General features: G+C 43.6%; 1 long non-coding RNA gene across 2 annotated transcripts in view; it reads right to left on the bottom strand.

Annotated features, from left to right (window-relative positions):
• Positions 1-13,135, bottom strand: part of LOC147832698 (uncharacterized) — a 71,025-nt gene that overhangs the window by 21,838 nt on the left and 36,052 nt on the right. The gene's annotated exons all lie outside the window — the stretch shown is intronic.

Genomic DNA, 13,135 nt, shown 5'->3' with positions numbered 1-13,135 from the left:
TCTTGAAGCAGATGCTATATCCATTGACAGCTCTGCTAAAAGGACTAAGCTAAAACTTGTGTACTGTGATGACCGGTCCTGCACTTTGGCCTTTTTGCTGCTCCTTGTGTAACGCAGACACTATAGCATGCTTGAATCAGCCATTGCCCCTATACTTGCTCATTCCCTATGGCAGCCCTGTCTTGATGCTGGAACAGGTTTTTAAACTTTATTCAGATCTATTTATTTCACATTGTTCACATGCTTAAACTTCACAAAGACAGATGTAGCCTACTGTAGCCGACCAATTCAACCTAACAGTAGGTCAAAACTTAATTTTTTGACCCATGTTTATTAGTAACATGGTTCAGCCGGGCCAGGTATATTCTGTTTATGTTCTGTGTTCTCGCATCATTTATTCTTCCAAGCTAACCTGGCTATAGGTCTCCATAAGGACACAAGTCTCTTCTCTGTGTTCTCATTTACAGTCAATAGTGATTTTCTCATTAAAGTCTGAAGGAAGAAATAAACCCTGTGTTTATTTTAATAAAATGTAGGCTAATCTAGGCAAAGCCAAACTTTAGTTTTTTAAATATAGATGCATAGAGTAATACCATTGCATATGAACTGAGTATTACAATAAACCACACTAAAATATTTTAACCTTAACTGGTAATGTATTAATACAAGAGTGAAATACTGGCTATACTCCTTTTGATTTATTTATCAATAATGGATATTTATATCCTGAACACATAATGGATATTTGGAATCTGTTGTTAGATCTACAATAAATTGAATAAAGAGCATAATTTTTAACATATCTAATATATTCTAATCAGTTGATGCCTTGTAATATAATGTATTAAATAGTTTTTATGCTGGTCCATCAACAGTTAATGTAATAATTGAAGACAAGTAAGGGGGCGCTATAGAGTGGAGACAAAGTGACACACTTTTCCAGAACAATGACGTGGTGGGGACTGCAATATTCTGTGTGACCCCCAGGGGCGCATAGATACACAGTCACACAGAATATTCTCTTGAAAATGATCCCCAAGAGGACATTAGAGAAAATGCATGGGGTGTGTCCTAACACTATTTGGGAGGGTCTAGTGAGGCTTTGCCCGTGGGGACCTCAATTTAGGTCCCCACGGTGACATGAGTCCCCATGAGGCTGTGTGCAGTCAGGTTTAAGTCCCCACCGGGATATAAAAACAAGAACACACACACACACACACACACACACACACACACACACACACACACACGGCTCTAGCGCAGTGTTCAGATGGTGAACAGGTAAAACTCCTGGCTGGAAGCCACTGTCTGTCTGTCTCTTTCTCTGTGTGTGTTTGTGTGTGTGTGTGTGTGTGTGTTTGTATAAGTGCATATTTGTCAGTGTTTGTGTTTGTGAAAGTGTGTTTGTATATATGCTTTCGTGTGTGTGTGTAAACATATTTATGTGCATGTGTGTGTGTGTGAGCGTGTGAGCTTGTGTGCATATGTGAGCTTATGTGTGTGTGTGTGTTTGCGTGTGTGTGGTGACCAGCGCTGCGTGTTCTTCAGGGTTTTGCGTGTTTGGGATCATCATGACCTTCAAACACACTTCAGGAATTATTCAGTTCGCAGGCGTCTGGTGTGTGTGTGTGTGTGTGTGTGTTGCTGATGAGCTGAAGCTGTGTGTGGACAGAAGATGATTCAGACACGTTCACACACACTGGTTCTGTTCTAGTTTGGCTGTTGCGTGAGGTTTCCCAGAGCTCTCTCTCACACACACACACACACACACACACAGACACACACACACACACACACACACACACACACACACACACACACACACACACACACAAACACACACACACACTCTTGTAAATCATAATTGAACAGTAGTAATGCAGTGAATGAGGCGAACACTCTGCTTTTCATCTCAGAGTCAGCGGAGGCAAGACGAGACTAACCCTGCTGGAGGACACAAACACACACACACAAACACACACACACACACACACACACTAAAAGACACTCTCTCTCCCTGTGTGTGTCTGTGTGTGTGTGTGTGTGTGTGTGCGTGCGTGCGTGTGTGTGTGTGTGTGTGTGCGTGTGTGTGCGTGTGTGATGTTGACCTGTCTGTAGTGTGTTGCTGGTCTTCAGAGCTGATGGTGGACTGCTGAACTGTAAATCTCCTGCAGTCTCTGACACACTGATGAAAGAGCAGCGCTGAGGATGATGATGATGATGATGATGAAGACTCACGCACTCCTCATTTCACTGTACTGCTGTCACACACATGCTGCTCGCAGAGATGTCCTGTTTCAGTCCAAAGATCTCCAAATTCTCAAATCAAGGAGCATTTTCTGGACCGGTAACAATTATAGAGTTGTGTTCAGAAATAATGAGTGTAAATGACGAGAGTTTCCTGTTAAAACAGACAGAATAATCTGACACTGGGTTACTGGATCTGCTCACAGTACAGCAGGCCCAGCACTGCTCCTCAGCAGCTCCACTGTACTGTACTGCAGATTGCCCCTCATGTGTGCGGTGTTTCTCAGCTCGCGTCCGTCCAGAGATCAGCAGCGCAGCCGTGGCTAAATAAAGCGTGGCTCATCACGAACAGCCCTGATCCCACGAGCTCACCAATTATCAGGGAATGTGGAAAGCGGAGGCTCAGAATAGCCTGACCTTAAAGCCGCAGAGCAGGTGAGGGTCCAGAAGCACAACACACACTTCCATCAGCCCCTCTGTTTACTGACATCACACTGCAGAGGTGTTCTCCACAGTAAACAGACGTCAGTGCAGGTATACGACCAGACTCAACATGATGGAGATAAAGTAGATCCAGGAGGATATTATCTCAGAATAAAGCCTCACGGGTTCATCAGCAGCGCCATGTGAAAACATACTGCAAACCGTGACCATACCAAACACAGAGTACCATGATGTTCAATTTAATTCAATTCAGCTTTATTTGTTTTACAATGTAGATTGTGTCAAAGCCGCTTCACATAGATGGTCATAGTAACTGGATCAGGGTATTCAGCTTTTAGTGTTTAAGTTCAGTTCAGTTTAGCTCAGTTCAGTGATTTAAATCATTACTGAGAGTCCAAACACTGAAGAGCAAATCCATCTATGCATAGCTCTACCGATCCTGAACCATGTATGAACCATGATAATACCGTATAATATAATAACACCATATACAGTGATAATACTCTGTACTTACTTTACAATGCCTGTCACAAAAATTAATACATCAACTTATCATAACCTCAAACATTTCTGGCGCTGTGATGTATATTCACAGATAACGTTACAGCCATTTTACATGCATAAATCAATATATATATAAAATAGATATATATTGAAATCAAATGACAGGATCGAAGTAACCTTACGAATTAAAATCGTTGTTGCTTGAATGTGCTTATGACTATTGTTGTTCTGCTGTTGTGTGTTATATAATCAGTGGCATAAAATTATATCAAACTGACAATAATATCGCTCATCACTACTATTTCTGCGGCAATATATCGCACGACAAAAACTCTCAACCCAGGCTCATTCTCGAAACGTAGTCCCGCGGACGTTTCTGTAGACCACAAATTACGTGGCCGTATGGCTGCATTTCATTATTTTTAAGCGATAGCTACTGGGCGGTGTGATGCCGTTCCCTTCCGCACTTCCCGGCTGACCGCTAACCTCCATGTGAAGGGCTTTCCTGTCGCAACCAGTTTGTCCGGTTATCTCGTCGTGTACGTCGGCGGACTTGATGATGCAGAATGGCGCTGACAACAACGACCGGGTTTAAGTCCAGGGAAAAGAGCGGTTCCAGAAATCAGGTGTTGTAAATGAGGGCGATGCCAACCCTCTTGTGCACCACCAGAGGGAACCATCGCCAGAATTCTGATTCGACTCACGGACTCAAAATCCCATAAGCCCTGCTACCTGGCACTGATTACGGTCCAGGTGCAACTCATCAGCTCTCGTGTATATATACCACACTCACGCTCCGGGTCGTTGCGAAGTCTTGATTTGCCTGGCTGTCATTTCTGAGCGTTCCATACTCCCTGCTTCGGACTGATCTGTGTTTCTGACCCTGTGCTTGTTCTACGATTACGAAAGACATCTGCCTGCCCCTGATCTCCAGCCTGTTATTCTGACCAGTAAGATATCTGCCTGCCTTTGAACTTTTGCCTGTCCCACGTTCTTCTCCTGGATTGCCCCTTTGTGTTTGTTTGTATGTGTGCTCTTAATAAAGCTTGCAAATGGATTCAATGCCTTCTGACTCATCACAACAGAAGACTTCGCCACTACAGAATCCAGCAGCTTTAGCACAAGTCTCGACTGAACTTTCCGCTCAAGCCACTCAGTTAGCCACCCATCATCAACAACTCACCCATCTAACTTCTCTCACGGAGGAACTGGTGAGAGCTATGCAGCAACTCCGTCATCCGAATCCTGCAGTTACCCCGCCTGCTACCATGACAGCTTCTCAACCAACGCATGTCTCCAATGCTCCGGCTACCGTAAGTCCCCGATTAGCTTTTCCTGAAAAGTTTGATGGGTCACCTTCTCGCTGCAAAGGCTTCTTATTGCAATGCAAACTATTTGTTAACCAACAACCTGCATTATATCCCACTGATTCTAGTCGGGTGGCTTTTGTATGCAACCTGTTAACGGGGAAAGCGCTGGAATGGGCTACAGCGATATGGAAGGAGGAGAAATGTAACTATCCCACATTTGAAACTTTTCTCAAGCAATTTCGGGAAGTGTTCGAGCACCCAGCAGATGGGAGAAGCCCCGGTGAGCAGTTACTTTCTCTTACACAGGGGCGTAACACAGCTGCAGAATACGCCCTGTCATTTCGCACTCTCGCCGCTCAAACTAACTGGGTTGAGGATACACTGAAGACACTATTCAGACGGGGTCTGAATACCAATCTACAATCTGAATTGGCTTGCCGTGACGAAGGAAAGAAATTGAACGAACTCATTGAACTTACCATCCGTCTTGATCATCTGATTCGCAGCCGTAGAAATCCTCGCACACAGCTCCATGTTTCAAGTGACACGCCCCCTGATGAACCCATGCAACTGGGTTTCACCCGTCTCACCCATGAAGAAAGAATGCATCGATTGCAAAATCATCTATGCCTGTACTGCGGTCAATCAGGGCACAGGAAATCCACCTGCAGCGTACGACCTCAGACACCAGTTCAATCGGTGAGTCCTTCCCATGTTCCTGCACTTTTCAGTGTACTGATTCCTGTGATTATTAAATTTGATAAAAGAATGATTAATACTACGGCTCTTGTCGACTCTGGATCTGCCGGAAACTTTATATCTAAGAAATTTGCTTTATGTCACGAACTATCTCTCAGCTCATATGATTCCTGTCTTGCAGTGGAAGCACTAGACGGTCGTCCTGTGGGTGAAGGACGCATCCGTATGATTACGAATAAGCTACAGTTACAAGTTGGTGTTCTACACATTGAAGAAATGCAATTCTACATTATTGATTCAGTTAATCATCCACTGGTGTTGGGACTGCCCTGGTTAAGGCGACATGATCCTCATATCTCCTGGAGGGACGGACAGATATTGCAGTGGAGTGAGTCATGCATGAAACAGTGCATCCAGCCCATTCACAAAATTCCATTACGAACCACCAATGTGTTACCTGAACTCGTTGATGAACTAATCCCCATTGAGTACCATGACTTACATGAAGCTTTTAGCAAACAAAAAGCTACTCAACTTCCCCCACATCGACCAAGTGATTGTGCTATTGAGTTAATTCCAGGTTCAAGTCCTCCAACGGGTCGAATATTCCCTCTGTCACAACCTGAGCACAAGGCAATGTCTGAATATATCGACGAGGAATTGGCCAAGGGTTTCATCCGACCTTCTACATCTCCTGCTTCAGCTGGATTCTTCTTTGTAAAGAAGAAAGACGGCAGTTTACGTCCCTGTATTGATTACCGAGGGCTCAATGAAATCACCGTAAAATTCCGCTATCCATTACCCCTCGTACCTCCTGCCCTGGAACAATTAAGAAAGGCTAGATATTATACCAAGCTTGATCTTCGCAGTGCATATAACCTTGTCAGAATCCGTGCTGGTGACGAGTGGAAGACCGCGTTTTCCACCACTAGGGGGCACTATGAGTACACGGTAATGCCCTTCGGCCTGTCAAACTGTCCATCCGTGTTCCAATCTTTTATGAACGATGTCTTTCGGGATATGCTGGATCGCTGGGTCATCATTTACATCGACGACATCCTCATATATTCAAACACGATGAAGGAACATGTTGAACATGTACGTATGGTGTTGCAACGCATGATTCAACATCGTCTGTACGCCAAATTAGAGAAGTGTGAATTTCACCAGACACAGATCGCCTTTTTGGGATACGTCATCAGTGCAGAAGGGATTACCATGGATTATACGAAGGTACAGGCAGTTCAACGATGGCCGTTACCCCAGAATCTCAAGGAGTTGCAGCGATTTCTAGGTTTTGCCAACTTCTATAGACGGTTTATCAGAGGCTTTAGTTCAATAGCCGCACCATTAACAGCCATGACCAAACGAAATTCCCACAAACTATCCTGGTCCTCTGAAGCACGCCAAGCATTTAGCGATCTGAAGACTCAATTCACCACAGCTCCTATTCTCCGTCATCCCAACCCAGACCTACCTTTCATTGTGGAAGTGGATGCATCCAACACAGGAGTCGGTGCTGTGTTATCTCAACGTCAGGGTCAACCATCCAAAATGTATCCATGTGCCTTCTTCTCCCGTAAATTGACCAGCGCAGAACGAAACTATGATGTGGGAAATCGCGAATTACTGGCAATGAAATTAGCCCTGGAAGAATGGAGACACTGGCTGGAGGGGGCTAGTCAGCAATTCACCATATTAACTGACCACAAGAATCTGGAATATCTTCGCTCAGCCAAACGTCTAAATCCCAGACAAGCTCGTTGGGCTTTGTTCTTCACCAGATTCGACTTCATTGTCACCTATAGACCAGGGAGTAAAAACAGTAAGGCAGATGCACTATCCAGGCTATCAGAGGATAAAACCCCAATTAGTGATGAAACCATTATTCCTACGAACTTACTAGTGGCTCCAGTACAGTGGGACATACTTACCGAGATCCAAGAGGCCAACCGAGAAAACAACCCTCCAGTAGACTGTCCGAATCACCTGATTTTTGTACCCAATAACATACGTACCAGATTACTGACCCATATTCATGACACTCCCAGTTCGGGGCATCCAGGCATCACTGCAACTTTGGAGTTAGTCAAAGCCCGTTTCTGGTGGCCGTCCCTCACGAAGGATGTAATTAATTATGTTCAGAAATGTAAAATTTGCCAAAGCACGAAGGCATCTCACCAAACCCCTGCTGGCCTGTTACAACCGCTACCGGTTCCGCAACGGCCCTGGTCCCATATAGCGGTGGACTTCATTACGGATCTCCCTGTTTCCCAGAACAACACAGTCATTCTCACGGTGGTTGATCGTTTCTCCAAGGCTTGTCGCCTAATACCGTTGCCCAAATTGCCCTCTGCCTTTGAAACCGCAGAAGCCCTGTGCAATCATGTATTTCGAATGTTTGGCTTACCTGATGATATCGTCTCAGACAGGGGATCCCAATTTACTTCCCGGGTATGGTCCGCTCTCTGTAAAAATCTAAATATTAATGTTAGTCTCACCTCAGGGTACCATCCTCAATCCAACGGCCAAACTGAACGTATGAATCAAGAAGTCATTCGATTTCTACGTTCCTACTGTCATCAGCAACAGCACGACTGGAGTCGCTATCTGATGTGGGCAGAATATGCACAAAATTCATTAATAAAGCCAGCCACGGGTATTACGCCATTCAAATGTATTCTTGGCTACCAACCACCCCTGTTTCCATGGTCCGGAGAACCCACTGAGTTACCTGCTGTCACGGATTGGCTGCAGCGGAGTGAGGATGTCTGGAACCAGGCTCACAGACATCTCATGAGGGCAGTCAGGAGGAGAGAGATTCAGGCGAACCGTCACCGACGCCAGGGACCCACGTATCAACCGGGGCAGTGGGTGTGGTTGTCGACACGAGACCTTCGTCTGAGATTGCCCTGCCGCAAACTCAGTCCCAGGTATGTAGGGCCATTCAAAATTGTACGCCAGATTACTCCAGTGTCTTTTCGCTTAGCCTTGCCTAATCATTATCGTATTTCTTCTACTTTCCACATGTCATTACTCAAACCCGCTGGTGGTCCACGAGAGGAGGCGGTTGAGGAGGAATCGGAAACCAGGACCCCTCCACCTGTCATGATCGAGGGCGAGGAAGCTTACCTCGTTCGAGAAGTGCTGGACTCTCGACGTCGGGGTGGCGCCCTCCAATATCTGGTGGACTGGGAAGGGTACGGTCCAGAGGAACGGTCCTGGGTGAATGCTAGAGATATTCTAGACCCAACTCTCACGGAAGAGTTTCATCAAAGGTTCCCAGAGAAACCAGCCCCCCGACAGCGCGGTAGACCCCGGCGTCAGGTGCCTTCTCGCTTCAGGAGCCGCTCGCAGGAGGGGGGTTCTGTTGTAAATGAGGGCGATGCCAACCCTCTTGTGCACCACCAGAGGGAACCATCGCCAGAATTCTGATTCGACTCACGGACTCAAAATCCCATAAGCCCTGCTACCTGGCACTGATTACGGTCCAGGTGCAACTCATCAGCTCTCGTGTATATATACCACACTCACGCTCCGGGTCGTTGCGAAGTCTTGATTTGCCTGGCTGTCATTTCTGAGCGTTCCATACTCCCTGCTTCGGACTGATCTGTGTTTCTGACCCTGTGCTTGTTCTACGATTACGAAAGACATCTGCCTGCCCCTGATCTCCAGCCTGTTATTCTGACCAGTAAGATATCTGCCTGCCTTTGAACTTTTGCCTGTCCCACGTTCTTCTCCTGGATTGCCCCTTTGTGTTTGTTTGTATGTGTGCTCTTAATAAAGCTTGCAAATGGATTCAATGCCTTCTGACTCATCACAACATCAGGTAAGACAAAAACAGAATTTAAAAAATAAAGTAAACGAGTAAACAACAGGGTGAGAATGTGGTCATTTGCGAAAATGTGACAAGTGCTTTTCTTTTCATGGATGGCTTTTTTTTTTTGTAAATTGTTGGTTAGGTTTAGGGAAGTAAGCGGGGGACGGGTCAATCGGTAAAACTGCTTGAGTTTAGGGAAGGAGGAGAAGGGTGGGTCTGCCGATCGGCTGGTCGCCCAGTCAATCATTCAGCCAGTTGGATGGACCGCCGTTCCACAGCGGCCTCTTGTGGGTTTACGTGAGAACGGCGCTCGCGAGAGACGTTCAACATGCAAAAAAGCACGCACAGCGGCCTCTCTATACAGTTATAATACCATATACCGTGAAAATACCGTATAACGTGATGAAACTCTATATAGTTAAAATACTGTGATAATATCGTATATGATAAAACAATTTAACATGATAATACTGTATAACACGGAAATATTCTATACAGTTATAATACCATGTAACATGACAATACTGTAAAACATGACAATACCGTATAACACGATAATACCGTATAATGCAATAATACCCGTTGCAGTTAAAATACTGTGATAATACCGTATAACATGATGATACCGTATAACATGATGATACCGTATAATATTATAATACTGTATAATGCTATAATACTCTATACAGTTATAATATCGTGAAAATATTGTATAACGTGATAATACTATATACCATAATACCATATAACATGATGATGCCGTGTAATATGATGATACCGTATAACACAATAGTAACGTATAATGCAATAATACCCTATACAGTTAAAATACTGTGATAATATTGTATAATGTGATAATACCATATAGCATGATAATACCATATAATATGATGATACCGTATAATATGATGATACAGTATAACACGATAATACTCCATACAGTGATACCATAATACCGCATAACGCAAAACCGTATAACGCGATAATACTCTATACAGTTATAATACCATATACCGTGATAATACCTTATAACACGATAATACTGCATAACACGATGATACTCTATACAGTTATAATACCATATACCGTGATAATACCTTATAACACGATAATACTGTATAACACGATGATACTCTATACAGTTATAATATCGTGATAATATCGTATAACATTGTACCATATAACATGACAGTACCATATAACACTATAATACTCTATACAGAGTAAATAACATATACCGTGATAATACTATATAACATAATATCGTATAACACAATAAAACTCTACAGAGATAATACCATATAACGTGATAATACGGTATACAGTTATAATACCATGATAATATCATATGACGTGATTATACCATATACCGTATTAATACCATATAACATGATAATACTATATAACACAATAAAACCGTAAAACGCGATAATGCTGTATGCAGTGGTAATACCATATAACGCGATACCGTATAATGCGATAATACTCTATACAATTGTAATACTGTGATAATATCGTATAACATGAAAACACCATATACCATGATACCATATAATATGATAATACCGTATAATGCGATAATACCATATAATACCACATGCCATGATAATATAGTATACTGCCATAATACAGGATTCTGTGATAACACTGTCTACCGTGATAATATAGTATACTGTGATTATACAGTGTAGCACAATAATACAGTATACCGTGATGATACAGCATACCGTGATGATACAGCATACCGTGATGATACAGCATACCGTGATGATACAGTATACCGTGATGATACAGCATACCGTGATGATACAGCATACCGTGATGATACAGTATACCGTGATGATACAGTATACCGTGATGATACAGCATACCGTGATGATACAGCATACCGTGATGATACAGTATACCGTGATGATACAGTATACCATGTTTTACCATATGCAGTGATAAAAGCTTCAACAATTAATTGCAGCAAGAATAATTCACACTGGCAGAAGCCTACACGAGTATAGCATGTGCATGTCTCTCTGTCTGCCCATCTCCAGCATAAACTCCGGTGACTGCTGGGATTGTTTACGGAGTCCATCAGTTCTGGGACATCCAGCAGCATCAGGATGAAACTGATTTAGAAAAGAGCAGTCCCATTCTGCGGTCGCACAAAACACAGCCACATTTGTTCATTCAGCAGATGCAGCGCAGCACTTCACCCTAAACTAACCATATAATCGTCTGTAATTAGGACAGCATAATGAACAGAGCCGTCAGCTCGGAACAGAGATGAGGAAACATTTCTATCTGTTGACATCGATGAGATCCAGTCAGAAACTCTGCAGTGTTCAGTATTGTGTGAGCCCAACTCATCCTGGAAAACACCAAGAAAATGCCTGGAGACTGCAGAAAACCAGAGCCAGAGCAGATATAATGCCTGAACTGGATTCAGATGTAGACCAGCGATGTTTACCACTGATGAAGAAGCAACAGCGAGAGGAAAACTGACATTTAAAGCAGGAACAGAGCATTTGAAGAGACAGCTCACCCCAAATGAACATTTCCTCATCCATTACTCACACTCAACTGGCTGGAGACAAAACAAGAGATTCTGGAGAATGCTGGAAAACAAACTACTACTATGGGCTGTTATTTCCAGCATTATTCAGAATATTTACTCTTACAGGTTTGGAACATGTGGAGGATGAAGATATGGTGACGATTTACATTTTGGGGTGAACTGTCCCTTTAAGAGAGCAAATATTCAACACTGAAATATATAAAGTACTGTCACAGTCACAGTGAGACATTTAATAGAGGAAAAGAGAAACACTGAGACACTTAAAGTGCCCTTATTCTGGATTATCAGCATAAGTTCATATGTTAGTTTTGGGAGTCAGCAGGTCATCACGCATACCGCCTCAAAAACTGTTCACTTATAATCTGCTTTTATTTTTCCCTTCTCTGCTCAGTGACTGCCAAACATGCGGATCACCTAATCCTTTTCCACACCACTACTTAGCATGGTGATAATCGGCTGTGATTGGTCCGATGATGAGCCAGTCTAATGTCATCAGTCTGATAATGACCCAGTGTTCAGTGATTGGTCAGATAATTACCCAGTCCTCAGTGATCGGTCTGATAATGACCCAGTCTTCAGTGATCGGTCTGATAATGACCCAGTCCTCAGTGATCGGTCTGATAATGACCCAGTCTTCAGTGATCGGTCTGATAATGACCCAGTCTTCAATGATCATTCTGATAATGACCCAGTCTTCAGTGATCGGTCTGATAATGACCCAGTCTTCAGTGATTGGTCTGATAATGACCCAGTCTTCAGTGATCGGTCTGATAATGACCCAGTCTTCAATGATCATTCTGATAATGACCCAGTCTTCAGTGATCGGTCTGATAATGACCCAGTCTTCAGTGATCGGTCTGATAATGACCCAGTCTTCACTGATCGGTCTGATAATGACCCAGTCCTCAGTGATCGGTCTGATAATGACCCAGTCTTCATTGATCGGTCTGATAATGACCCAGTCTTCAGTGATTGGTCTGATAATGACCCAGTCTTCAGTGATCGGTCTGATAATGACCCAGTCTTCAGTGATTGGTCTGATAATGACCCAGTCTTCAGTGATTGGTCTGATAATGACCCAGTCTTCAGTGATCGGTCTGATAATGACCCAGTCTTCAGTGATTGGTCTGATAATGACCCAGTCTTCAGTGATTGGTCTGATAATGACCCAGTCTTCAGTGATTGGTCTGATAATGACCCAGTCTTCAGTGATCGGTCTGATAATGAGACAGTCTTCAGTGATCGGTCTGATGATGACCCAGTCTTCAGTGATCATTCTGATAATGACCCAGTCCTCAGTGATCGGTCTGATAATGACCCAGTCTTCACTGATCGGTCTGATAATGACCCAGTCTTCAGTGATCGGTCTGATAATGACCCAGTCTTCAATGATCATTCTGATAATGACCCAGTCTTCATTGATCGGTCTGATAATGACCCAGTCTTCAGTGATCGGTCTGATAATGACCCAGTCTTCACTGATCGGTCTGATAATGACCCAGTCCTCAGTGATCGGTCTGATAATGACCCAGTCTTCATTGA

This window comes from Danio rerio, chromosome 18 (assembly GCF_052040795.2).
Source record: "Danio rerio strain M-AB ecotype USA chromosome 18, GRCz13ab, whole genome shotgun sequence".
Taxonomy (NCBI): Eukaryota; Metazoa; Chordata; class Actinopteri; order Cypriniformes; family Danionidae; genus Danio; species Danio rerio.
The sequence above is the reverse complement of the archived record's forward strand: the minus strand, read 5'-3'. Positions and strand labels throughout refer to the sequence as shown.